The following is a 13,505-nucleotide window of genomic DNA, read 5'->3' as shown; positions in this document are numbered from 1 at the left end:
AATCAGATATTTCACCAAAGAAGATCTATAAAGGGCACATGAAAATGAGTTCAATATCATTGGTCATTAGGGAAATGCAAATTAAAAGCACAATGAGGTACCACTAGAATGGCTAAAATTTAAAAGACAGACTTTATGAGTGTGGGTGGGATGTAGAAAACTGAAACTTTCCTACACTGCTGGTCTGCATGTAAAATGGCACAACCACATTGAAAAACATTTTGGCAGTTTCTTTAAAAGTTAAACATATACCGCTTCTGCCAATGTGTTATTCTGGTGGTGGTGGTGGATCACCCTTTGCCTGGCAAAATGGACACTGAGGCCATGAGCAGATACACCAACCCAATGAACTTTGGTTGTCCTCTCCCATCTGACTGTGGTGCTGTTGACCATTGGCATGTTCTTCACTGCCTGGTTCTTCATTTATGAGGTTACCTCCACTAAGTACATTTATCTACAAACAGCTTCTCATCTACTTGGTGGCCTTGCTTTTCATGGGCTTTGGAGTCCTCTTCCTGTTGCTCTGGGTTGTCATCTATGTATGGGCTCCCAATGGTTCCAACCAGGTGGCTTCACTGAATATCTGCTTTTGCAAATTAATTTTTTTACTATTGCTGGAAGTGTCCCATTTGCTGCTCACAATAAAGGCAGATGTGTGACCAAAAAAAAAAAAAAAAGTTAAACTATACCTATAATATTATCCAGTCATTTAATTCCTAGGTATTTACCCAAGAGAAAGGGAGATACATGTCCACACAAAGACTTGCACATGAAGCATATGGCTTTATTTTTAATAGCCAAAAAGTGGAAACAACTCAAATGTCTATCAGCAGATGAATAGATAAATTGTGGTATATCCATACAATGGAAGGCTCAGCAATAACAGGGCAGGAACTAGTGATATAACAACATGAATGAATCTTAAATTACTTATGCTGAATGAAAGAGTATACACTGTGTGATTCCATTTACATAAAATTCTAGAAAATTCAAACTCATTTATAGAGATACATAGAAGATCAGTGGTCATGTAGGAAGAGTAAAATGGAGGGATTAACAAGGGTCATAAGGCTGGTCACAGGCCCATTGCATGGTGTCAGAGCACCAGTAAAATGATGACAGCGTAAAAGTGGGAGAGGAACGAGCAGCAGTGATGGGATTGCATAAAAGAAATTGATCAATTGGGTAAATATGTTAAGGATAATGGAATCAGTTTCCTGTTGGGAAAAAGGGAGTAAATGTGTGGAAAGAAGGAAAACTAGAATGAACCTTCTGGTGCTAAAATAAAATTAGAGTTGTCACTGTAGATTCATAGTTTTCAACACATAGATTGATAGGTAAATATAGATGTAAATGTGTATTGTTATATGTGAATATATTTTATTTTATTATTTTATTTTGTTTATTTAAATCCAAATTAGTTAACATATAGTATAATAATGGTTTTAGGAGTAGAATTTAGTGATTTATCACTTACATATAACAGTGCTTATCCCAAGTGCCCTTCTTAATGTCCATCACCCATTTAACCCATCCCCCCATCTAACACCCTTCCAGCAACCATCAGTTTGTTCTCTGTATTTAAGAGTCTCTTAGGGTTTCTCTCTCTGTTTTATGATATGTTAAATAAGCCAGTCAGAGAAAGACAAATATCATATGATTTCACTCATATGTAGAATTTAAGAAACTAAACAGATGAACATAGGGGAAGGGAAGGGAAGGGAAAATAAGATAAAAACAGAGAATGAATATTATATATCTATGATATATATGATATATATGCATATATACATACATATATACATATAAATGTATACATACACATACATATATTCTCTAGCTATGTCCGCTAAGAGAACATGTGAGCAGTAATACCTTCAAAAGCAATAAGCACATCTAGTATCCAGATCTTATTCTCTAAATCCACTAAGTGGAATCTTGGAATTAAATTTCTTGGAGAAATAGTCAGTTTCAAGATAAGGTCAGGAAAAGTAGAACATGATCCTGGAATATTCTTTCTTTTTGTGCCAGAAAATAAGGAATGGCTTAAAGAATGATGGTGATATGTCAAAATGGCAAAGACTTGTCTTGAAGGGACTATCCCACACGTCTGGGATGATTTAAGCATCACAGTAAATCATATGTTAAAGCACTATAATCCTTTGAATAAAATTGGAAACCATGACTCAACATAAATTTAAAAATTAATAAGCTGAGTTTCATAAGATATTTAAATGAGGTACTTCAATATCATCAAAGAATCTCCCCACAAAATATCTGTTAATTATAAAGGACAAAAGAGTAAATTTGCAGCTGAGAAGGCTAGCAAACTTAACTACTTTAATCAAGTGATCAAAACTAACAACATCAATAACAGAACAAATAGAAATTATATGCCACCTGGTAGAATGCAATGAAAAGAACATAACATCACTTTTTTTTTAATTTTTAAAAAATCTTTATTTATTTTTGAGAGAGAGAGAGACAGAGTGCGAGCAGGGGAGGGGCAGAGGGAGAGGAAGACACAGAATCCGAAGCAGGCTGCAGGCTCTGAGTTGTCAGCACTGAGCTCAATGTGGGGCTTGAACCCACTAACGGGGAGATCATGACCTGAGCTGATGTCGGACGCTTAACCAACTGAGCCACCCAGGCGCCCCGTGAACATAACATCACTTTTATAATTTTCTTGGCAAAGATGCATAAAGTAAATCTAATCAAGAGTAAATATCAGATAAGCTTAAATGGAGCGACATTTTACAAAATAATTGACCTATAATCTGCAAAAGCTTCATGGTTATGACTGTCAAAGAAAATTGGAGGAACTGTTTTGAATTGAATTGAAGAAGCCTCAAGAGTGTGTGATTCTGAACTGGAGGTTTTGAATTTTGGAATTGCAAATTAGGGAGTAGGTATAAAAGACAGTATTGAGACAATGTGCAAAACTTGAATGGAATCTAAGGATTAGATGGTATGGTACCAATGCTAATTTCCTGCTTTTGATGGTTGTATTGAGGTTATACAATAGAATGTTCTTGTTTATAAGAAACACATACTAATCTACTCCTGAAATCACTGGTTCACTATATGCTAACTAATTTGGATGTAAATTTTTAAAAATAAAAAATAAAATTAAAAAAAATAAATTTTTAAAGAAAAAAAAAGAAACACATACTAAAGTATCCCAGAAGTAAAGGGCATTATGGAGAATTATATGGGACATATTAGCAGTTTATTCTCGTATAGTGTAAAAAAATTATGTACCATATTTTCAACTTTTCTATAAATTTATTTCAGAGAAATTTTATTTTTTTTTAACGTTTATTTATTTTTGAGACAGAGAGAGACAGAGCATGAACAGGGGAGGGGCAAGAGAGAGGGAGACACAGAATCTGAAACAGGCCCCAGGCTCTGAGCTGTCAGCACAGAGCCCGACGCAGGGCTCGAACTCACGGACCGTGAGATCATGACCTGAGCCGAAGTCGGACGCTTAACCAACTGAGCCACCCAGGGGCCCCAATTTCAGAGAAATTTTAAATGGAAAATTAAAGTCAGGCACTATATGTATGTATGTGTGTATATATATATATATATATATATATATATATATATATATATATAATATATATGTATATAATATAAATATATATATTGTGGGTGTGATTTAATTTATCTAAAGTTAAAAAACAGACAAAACTATTTGTTTAGGGATGTGTAATTTGGTGGCAAAACTAAAATGAAAACCAAGGAAATTAATACATAAAAGTTAGGTTAGTGGTTACCACTAATGGCATGGGAGAGGATGATGATTGAGAAGGGAAATGCTTGGAGCTTCTTGGGTGCTGGGAATCTTGTACTATTTGACCTAGGTGATAGTTAAACACACGTTCATTTTACAAATATTCATTAAATTGTACACTTATGTTTTATGCACTTTCCTGTAAGTTTGTTGTATTTCATAGTATAAAATTGTGAAAAGGAATTTTAAGAAAGAAAACAAAATGAGACAATCACTTATCTTCAAATTTTAGATTTTTTCAGATTTTAGAAATATGGTGGATATGATATATTTTCTATAACTCCCCAAGTGGATCACTTGCTATAATCACTATAATCAAACACATCAAAATTTCTTCAGCAAAGCATCTAAATAATCACACCAGGTAGCATAAGTAAGAACTATAAGTAGCCAGATATGTTCAAATCAGATGTTGCTGTCAAATGAATTTTCTGCCAATGTAAAATTTTGTTTTATTTTGTTTTGGTTTTGGTCTTCAGAGCTTTTTGAATTTTGAAATTGTAAATTAAGGATTGTAGATGTGTATTAACTTTATAAAATGTACAGAAAAGGAATAGAAATCATCATATGCTATGCAGTTTAGCTATGAAAAGCACTTATATACTAAATGACATGCATAAACAGTGAAAATCATTCAACTGAAAACAATGGTATAACCATATTGCAAGATTGTACTGGGAAGTACACATTAATAATATAACTTTTATTTCCTGAAAATTGCTAGTCTGTATGTATGTAAAGAGAGATAAATCCCTACATAGATACCGCCTAAAACTGAAAAAAGAGGCAGCAATACAGGCATTATTTAGCAACATAGAGTTAAACACCAAGACATTCTAAAAAAGGTAAAAATGATTGTTTCTACATTCTGGAAAATGGGAGAGTGGTAAGAGAGAATCATAACTCTGTTACTTTTCATAAGCCTCAACAGTTTTATTTGGCTCTTTAAATTGTGTGGAAGAAATATGTAAACCTTTTTAAAAAAGTAATTGTTAAGTACCTAGTATGTTCAGGATACTGTACATAAGTAAGATATAAAAACCATTCTCAAAGTATTCTATTTCGGGTCAGCCATGTATCCATAAATAAAATGACCAGGACTACCAAATGTATATGATAACAGTCATTGGAGGTTTAGCCAACAGCAATTCAGAAGAGGGCAGAGAATGATTATTAAAGGAGTATGCCTGAGCTGAGACTTAAAAATGGGTAGAATCAATATTTGTGCTCATGTTACACCCTTGCTAACAAAAGGGCTTCCACTCTGGTCTGAGATTTGGATATCTGAAATGAAGACTTGGGGAAATGATATTGTTGATGGGGTCTTCAATTGGCAAAGAAATGGAAATGCCATTAAATAAAAGCCAAAGGGAAGGCAAAGAATCACAACAAAACAAAAGTATATCTTCTAACATTAATTCCAGAAATAGGTGGTTTCCACTTCATTCTACTAGAGCAGTGGTTCTCAACTGGGGGCTGTTTTGTTGCCTTGAGTATATCTGACAATGTCTAAAGATGTTTTTCAGTGGAGAAGTGCTACTGGCAAAGTGGGTAAAGGCCAGAGATGCTACTAAACATCCTACAATGCACAGGCAGCACACACAACAGAGAATAATCCCATGCAAAATGCCTGCAATGCTGAGATTGAGAAACTTTGTCCTAGATTATCCAATCATGTTCCCTGTGCAGAGGTGGCCTTAGAAAGGGGGGAACAGGAATTGGCACAGGTATTATATCTTAAAAGATTCCAGGAAAACCTCCTAAGCACACTTGTCTCCACGGGTTGATTACTGGTACTCTAAAGTTTACCATTAAAAGTATCCCTTTGGGTTAAAATATTGCATATCTGGAAGTTCCCAATTAAAAGGAAGAAGTAACCCACTAAAGCAGCAATATCAAATGAGTTTCATCTTAAGACTGAATCTGACCAACTGGAAGGGGTTACCAAGAATACTATGTTAAAAAGATTCTGAAGACTCATTTGGGTTCTGTATAGGAAAGGACCATGGCTGACTCATGATACGTAAACAGACACAGGAGAATGAGTGGGGACATGTCCTACATGTTTGCCTTTAACATCTTCTATTGAGTTCAATTATCAGGTCTGTTTTTCAGCTTTGTAAGGAATCATTGGAGAAATAAAATTCTTGACTGCAAAATTAAAGACGAGTATGGTAGATTAAAGACTCTAGAAAGATGTTCATGCCCTAATTTCCAGAACCTGTGAATAAGTTACGTTACACAGCAAGAGAGAGTGAAGACGAAAGAAGGAATTAAGGCTGACCTCAAAACAGGGAAATTATCCTGGGTTATTCAGGTGGGCCCAAAGTGATCACAGACATAAAAATTGAAAGTAAAAGGAGGAAAGTAAGAGTCAGAGTGAAATATGATGACAAAAGCAAAGTCAGAGAGATATATAAGAGAAAGCCTCCACCAGCCACTGCTGGCTTTGAAGATGGAAGGGCCATGAGGAAAGCACGGAAAAAGCAAGAAAATGGATTCTCTCCTAAAATCTCCAGGAAGGAATGCAGCCCTGCTGACACCCTGATTTTAACCCAATGACACCATTTCAGACTTCTGACCTTCAGGACTGTCTGATAATAAATTTGTGCTGTTTTAAGCCCTAAGATTGTGGTAACTTGTTGAAACGACAGTAAACTAATGTAGTGGGGAAGCAAAAAAATTGGGGAGAATTATCATTAGCAATATTGGGCCAAATAGGGAAAACCAAAGTAGGGCTTCAATGTGGTGAACTTTGAGCCTCTAGAGGGTAGCAGTATAGTTCTGAGAACTGGCAGATAGACCCCAAGGGGAAAGGGTCCTGAGTGAAAACAGTTTATGACAAACCTGACTTGTTAATTGTGTTCCTAAATGCAAGGTCCCCAGGGAAAGATGGGAGTAGAGCAGGTTTTCCTTGTAGAGTCTGGCAGGTAGATTCCTGAAGGAGGAGTAGAGACTTGCTGAATAGCCCAAGGGAATCAGGTCACTTTATTTTTCCCAACAGGCACTCTAGTTTCCCTAACATAAGCCTGGCCAGCATCTTACCTGAATTAACATGAGGGACAGCCTTCCCAACCAGCTCACAAGTTACAAATCTGGGACATTTTTGAGGTTTGACTCGAAGTTATTCCTGCAATCCTTGAATAATTGCCATCTCCACTCAAGCCCAATGCATGTTTTATTTGTGTAAAAACTCTTAGCCAGAGTCCTTTATTACTTTCAGTTATATGACTGATTACCTTAAACCACACTAGCAGTAGCACAAAGGATCAAAAACAGAAAAATCTGCTTACGCAGTCTTTGGACCTGAGAACCAAGTGGAAACATTAATACCTTAAAGCTGAAAGCAGTTACTGGATAAAACTCCTAAGGAACCTTGAACAACCTATTCAACCCAAACAACATCCTGTCCCACAAATGTTTCAATTCACGTTGTGAAATAAAACAGACATTATGTTTTTACCCTTAGAACATAAAACATGGTATTGACCTTCCAGTGCTATGAAAGAGATATACAATTTCAGAAAGTAGAATAGGTCTACAGTTTTGTTGGAAAACAGTTATGGCTTCATGTTTGTTTTTTTCAGGTTGAACCTATTGCCAGATAATTATTTCAAAATGAATCTCTTTCCCAATCCTCTGAAAAAGAATGCTTGGCATGTTTTGATTGGTCAGTGTGCCATCATGCATTTTATGAGCTCTTCACTTAATCTGATGTTAATGTATGCTTTTTAGGCAAAGGAGAAAGACTATGCCCAGAGGTTATAGTAATAACACCTGAATTACTCAACACATATTTACTTGGTTTAATATGCCAGAGAAAGGAAGGCAACTCTGTCTTTTTTTTTGTAAATCATATTCTTCTATAAAGCCTTCCCTGACTAGCTTGAAAAGCACCATGCACTTCTCCATCATAATTCTCACTGCATATATTCAATGTCTGAATGAGTAATAACCTATTCAATGTCTTCCCTGTTATATATTGTAAGTTCCAAGAGAGTAAAGACCATGTTGGTTTTATTCTATGTCCTACTTCTATTGCCTAATACTATGCTTTTACAGTAAATTTTATTTGAACTTATTCTGTTAATAAATGAACAAGCAATTACTTCCTTCCCTAAGAGCTGAGAAGTTTAATCCCAAGACATCTCGGTGCTCTCAAAATAGCTCTTTCTAGACAAATATAAATGACATGGAAATTTTCTCAATATAGTGTTTTTTGAGGAAACATTTTACTTATTCTGCCACACTATGAAAACACTCTTATCTGGCAATCTCTTCAGCACATTTACGTTTAGTGTGTATTTGGTATTTCTTCTTTTCTAACTTTTTATTATGCTTATATCTTATCAAATCATATTGTTTATGTCTTTACTTTGCATGCTCTTAGACTCCCTCTCTGCCTGCTCTAGTTTTTGGATACATCAAGTAAAGCACTTTAGCTATCCTACTTCAGGTTCAATGTTAAATACTGGCCTTAGCCCATCCCAGCCCCTCAAGAAAAGTAGGTGAATTTACAAGGGGATGACTTACTGGTTTATGTTTTCAGGTTTCAAGAAATACAGCCTCCAGAGGAAAGGTGGGTCTAAGCAGAATTATATCTGTGCTCAAATTTGTTGTTCATTTTGTACCATTTCAACTCTTTCCTTCCTCCAGTCTTCAAAAAATGTGGATTTTGGTAACTGTCAACCTTGCCTCTTACTGCAAAAAAAAATGTTTTGCCATTTAGTGACAGGAATATAGTCTGTTAAAAAATGCTCAAGTGGTGCCAAAAGCATTATTGTGTGAGAGTTCTCAACTTTGCCTCTCTGTGACTATGTGCTTACCTCCTGGCATTGGAAGATAATAGCCTTAGGATATTTATTTTTTAATCTTAAAAAGAGAAAAAAAAACCTTCTTTGTTGTGGGGGGGGGGGAGCCATGGGGGAGGCGGGGCGTGGAGACCAGAACTCTGAGTGTATATAGGGATGATAAATAGATTTGGTGGGCTGAGAGAGTCTTTGGAAAGAACTTTAGAGTGGGTAGGGAATGGGACGAGTGATGAAGTAATTTTAAGGAGTTCTCCTAGATATTATTTTGTCATTCTTTGAGAGTCTTGGCAAATATTCGAATTACCTTCTGATTAGTCTCTATTGTCAAACTTGTATTTATTTGAATGTGATGCATCATACAGACTGTATCAAATGGGGCCCAATGTTTAAATGGGATCTTTCTCCCTTGTTCCCCTCATCTCTAATTATAGGGAAACCACTATAAGTGGGACACAACCAATCAGAATTTTCTAAGCTAATTTAACCTTTATTTTCCCAGAGGACTCATAGGAGACACAAATAAGTGAAAGAGAGTTATTCTGTTAGAACAAGAAATTCTGTTAGAACACACATACACACAACTGTTGGAGGATAGATACATTTCAATCTTTAATACTTCCTCCATCTACAGCTCTAATCTATAAAAGATGAGCACTCAGCTCAAGCTCAGAATGATGACCCTGAGATACTATTAAAATCTCACTTTTTGTACATACTAAAGAAAGAAAAATAACCAGAAGAGATTTTGACATAAGACACAATCCTTTCTAGCCCTGAGCATTGTACTTAAGGGCAGTTTGCTGCACACCTGTTTGGCAACCTTAAAGACACAAACAATTCAAAAAGGGATCAGTGACTTGTGACCATATAGATGAGAATGAAATCCCACCTTAACACACCAATAATTTTTGTTCTGTTTCTTCTTTTCAAAAGATGGGACAATATGAGCAGCACCTCAAAGAAACACACTGGAACCTCTATGTCCTGAGGAAACTCTAAACCACTGAAGGGCAAAACCAGTAAACCTTTCTCTTTCCCACTGGAAACTTTTCCTCAAAATGACAAATTTCTACCAGTTTTATTTATACTTCCTGAACAAGGACAAAGAATCAGTCCCTCACACTCGCACAGCATTTATAGGCATTACTGTGGTCAGCTTTTTTGGCCTCCTTTCAATTCTGTTGAGAAGAAAACCCTGAATTCCAACCTCTGTTGATGGCTCTCATCCCAGGCCACACAATTGGCAAAACTCTGAGTCCCGAGACCTCCAAAAAAGATGCTTAGGAATCTGAAATAGGTACCCACTGCTTATTTTAGCAATAGAGATTTGTGTTTCATTTGCCACTGTTACTTAAACAATTCTTTAGACATGACTTTCAAGTCCCTCACTTGATCTTTTTTCCATTGACATATTTACCCCAATTCTCTCCTCCTCTTCTCAGGCTTTCACTCTTGACATCTCTGCTAGTACTGATATCAACACCATGGTTGTGTTTAGTCTCCCCCTAGTGCCAGGCTCACTGATGTGGTGAGTGGAGTTCTGGAAAGTGGAGCCGAGGGGGTTGAGTCATCAGTCAGCATCTCCTGTCTCCCTGGATCTGACCACAATGACAGAGGCTCATCTCACTCAAGTGTCACTGGGAGGCCACAGCCAGAAGGAGGTGGAGGACTTCTCCCATTGGACTGGAACCACTTTAAGAAAGGATACATTTTTGGCACAGCAATGGAGAGATGTTAGTACAGAAATATCAGTGCAGCTTCCACTCCCTGTTGTCCTTCAGGCCACAGCTTAAATGTGACTTTTTTTTTTAATGTTTATTTGCTTGTTTGTTGTTTTTATTTATTTTGAGAGAAGGAGAGTGTGCACAAGCAGGGGAGGGACAGAGAGAGAAAGAGGAGATGAATCCATGCTGAGCATAGAGCCCAACGTGGGGCTCAATCCCAAGACCATGAGATCATGACCTGAGCTGAAATCAAAAGTTGGATGCTTAACCAACTGAGCCACCCAGGCACCCCTAAATGTGCCTGTTTCTAAATGCATAAACCATTTTAGAAAGCAACTAAATCTAAACATATATATATATGCCTATTCTGTGACCCAATGTTTCCACTTCTGACTACATATGTCTAGGTATATATATAATATGTTCACATTATATATTCAGGTTATATACCATATATTCAATAAACTATATATGCATATAAGTAATATAAATTTTTTCATGTGTTCACCAAAAGATATGCATAAAAATGTTCAGAACAGCACTATTTATAATACTAAAGACAAGAACTACCTAAGTATCCATCAATAGTTTAATGGATAAATTGTGATTCTGTTACATCAATAGAATATCAAAATATTCTTTGATAGAATACTATAAAGGACTGAGAATTTTAAAAACTATAAATATGTACAATTAGGATGAATACTACCAAATATAATAAAAAAGAAAGCATATCAAAAATAGTAAATACTGTGTGGCTTCATAAGTTAAAAAGTAGGCAAAATTTATACTCTTAAAAGTTAGGATAGAGGTTACCACTGGGGGTTATGACTGGAAAGGAGTACAAGGGGGTCTTCTGTAGCACTAGTAATTTTAGATTTTTTATCTAGGTGTTGCTTACCCTGATGCGTTTAAGTGGTGAAGGAGTTATCAACTTTTCTCTTTGTATGTGATACTTCAATTAAAAATTTTTTTAGGGGAACTACTGGGACCTCATCAAAATAAAAACCTTCTACACAGCAAAGGAAACAATCAGCAAAACTAAAAGGCAACCAACAGAATGGGAGAAGATATTTGCAAATGACATACCAGATAAAGGATTAGTATCCAAAATCTATAAAGAACTTATCAAACTCAACACCCAAAAAACAAATAATCCACTGAAGAAATAGGCGAAAGACATGAAGAGATACTTCTCCAAAGAAGACATCCAGATGGCCAACCGACACATGAAAAAATGCTCAACATCACTCATCATCAGGGAAATACAAATCAAAACCACAATGAGATACCACCTAAACCTGTCAGAATGGCTAACATTCACAACTCAGGCAACAACAGATGTTGGCGAGGATGCGGAGAAAGAGGATCTCTTTTGCATTGTTGGTGGGAATGCAAGGTGGTGCAGCCACTCTGGAAAACAGTATGGAGGTTCCTCAAAAAACTAAAAATAGAACTACCCTATGACTCAGCAATTGCACTACTAGGCATTTATCCGTGGGATACAGGTGTGCTGTTTCGAAGGGACACATGCACCCCCATGTTTATAGCAGCACTATCAACAATAGCCAAAGTATGGAAAGAGCCCAAATGTCCATCTATGGATGAATGGATAAAGAAGATGTAGTATATCTATACAATGGAGTATTACTTGGCAATCAAAAAGAATGAAACCTTGCCATTTGCAACTATGTGGATGGAACTGGAGGGTATTATGCTAAGTGAAATTAGTCAATCAGAGAAAGACAAAAATCATATGGCTTCACTCATGAGGACTTTAATATACAAAACAGATGAACATAAAGGCAGGGAAACAAAAATAAAAAAAAACAGGGAGGGGGACAAAACAGAAGAGACTCACAAATATGGAGAACAAAATGAGGGTTACTGGAGGGGTTGTGGGAGGGGGGATGGGCTAAATGGATAGGGGGATTAAGAAATCTACTGAAATCATTGTTGCACTATATGCTAACTAATTTGGATGTAAATTTTAAAAAATAGAAAATAAAACAAGTTAAAATTTAAAAAAAAATTTTAAAGCCATCTTCTCACACACGCTATGACATGGATGAAACTTGAAGACATGCTGAGTGAAATAAGCCACTCACAGAAGGACAAATATTGTATGATTTCACTTCTATGAGGTACCTAGAATTGGCAAATTCATAGTACCAGAAAGTAGAATAGCAGTTACCAGAGGCTGAAGGGATGGAGAAATGGGGAGTTATTTTTTTTAATGGGCATAGAGTTTTGTTTGTGATGGTTCTCTGAGGCTCAGACTCCTCAGGAATTAGCTTTAGGGAAAAACCAACAGACAAGTCACTGAGGCCAGAGAAGTGGTAGCTAAGGAAGGGGAGGATTTAGAACGGTCACTGGAGGACGAAAGACAATGAATATCAGCTGGAAACTGTAACTTCTTCACTAGGAATGGAGGCTCATTAGAACCCTGGAGGAGCTGCTGCCAAGAAGCATGAAGGGTGGACTGTGGCAGCCATGGATGCTGACTGCTCAGAACTCCCTTCAAGAAAGAACTTGCCAGCAGCTTCAGCTATTAATGCTTTCAGGATCTGCCTTAACTTTCAAGTTGAAGCCACATTCTTCTAAGCCATTCCCGGCCAATGACAACACAACAGAGACACTAGTGCCTCACCATTAATGCATACTCTAAAAAGCAATCTTTGCTTTAGACGTCCCCACCAGGTTGGCTGATGTTTTGTCAGATCTGAGGCTCTCCCTATCCATTCCTGTTTTCCATTTCTCTTCCTTTGCAGGTGTCAGAGCTGTATCATATTCTGAAGGCTCTCCCTGCCAAATCCCACTTCTTTCCCCTTTTGCCTGTCACAGATAGTATCTCCCAATAAACCTCTTGCACTTCCAACTTTGTCTCAGGGTCTGCTTACTCTAGGACCCAACTGACACAAATGGTTTTGAGTACAAACTCCAAATTTAATGCCACAAGGGCAAACACAAAAATTATAAGCATTCATTCAGGAAAGGAAAACTTATTTACAAGCATCAAAAACTCTATGTGGTGGGCTCCAGGTATGTTTTTTATTTAATGATCATAAACAATTCCTTTGAGGAATGTAAGAGAGGCCATCCAGAAATAAAATCATAGTTGAAATCCATTGAAAAGTTACTATGCACCTAACTCTTGACATACAACTTTCCACC

The 13,505-nt window shown here is 36.7% G+C and overlaps 1 pseudogene; it reads left to right on the top strand.

Annotated features, from left to right (window-relative positions):
* Window positions 1-309: 309 nt before the first annotated feature.
* Window positions 310-12,987, top strand: LOC128779054 (transmembrane protein 258-like; annotated as a pseudogene).
* The last annotated feature ends 518 nt before the right edge of the window (window positions 12,988-13,505 follow it).

Source organism: Panthera pardus, unplaced genomic scaffold (genome assembly GCF_024362965.1).
Source record: "Panthera pardus isolate Hobbes unplaced genomic scaffold, ASM2436296v1 HiC_scaffold_22, whole genome shotgun sequence".
Classification (NCBI taxonomy): Eukaryota; Metazoa; Chordata; class Mammalia; order Carnivora; family Felidae; genus Panthera; species Panthera pardus.
This window is presented reverse-complemented; position numbering and strand designations above follow the sequence as displayed.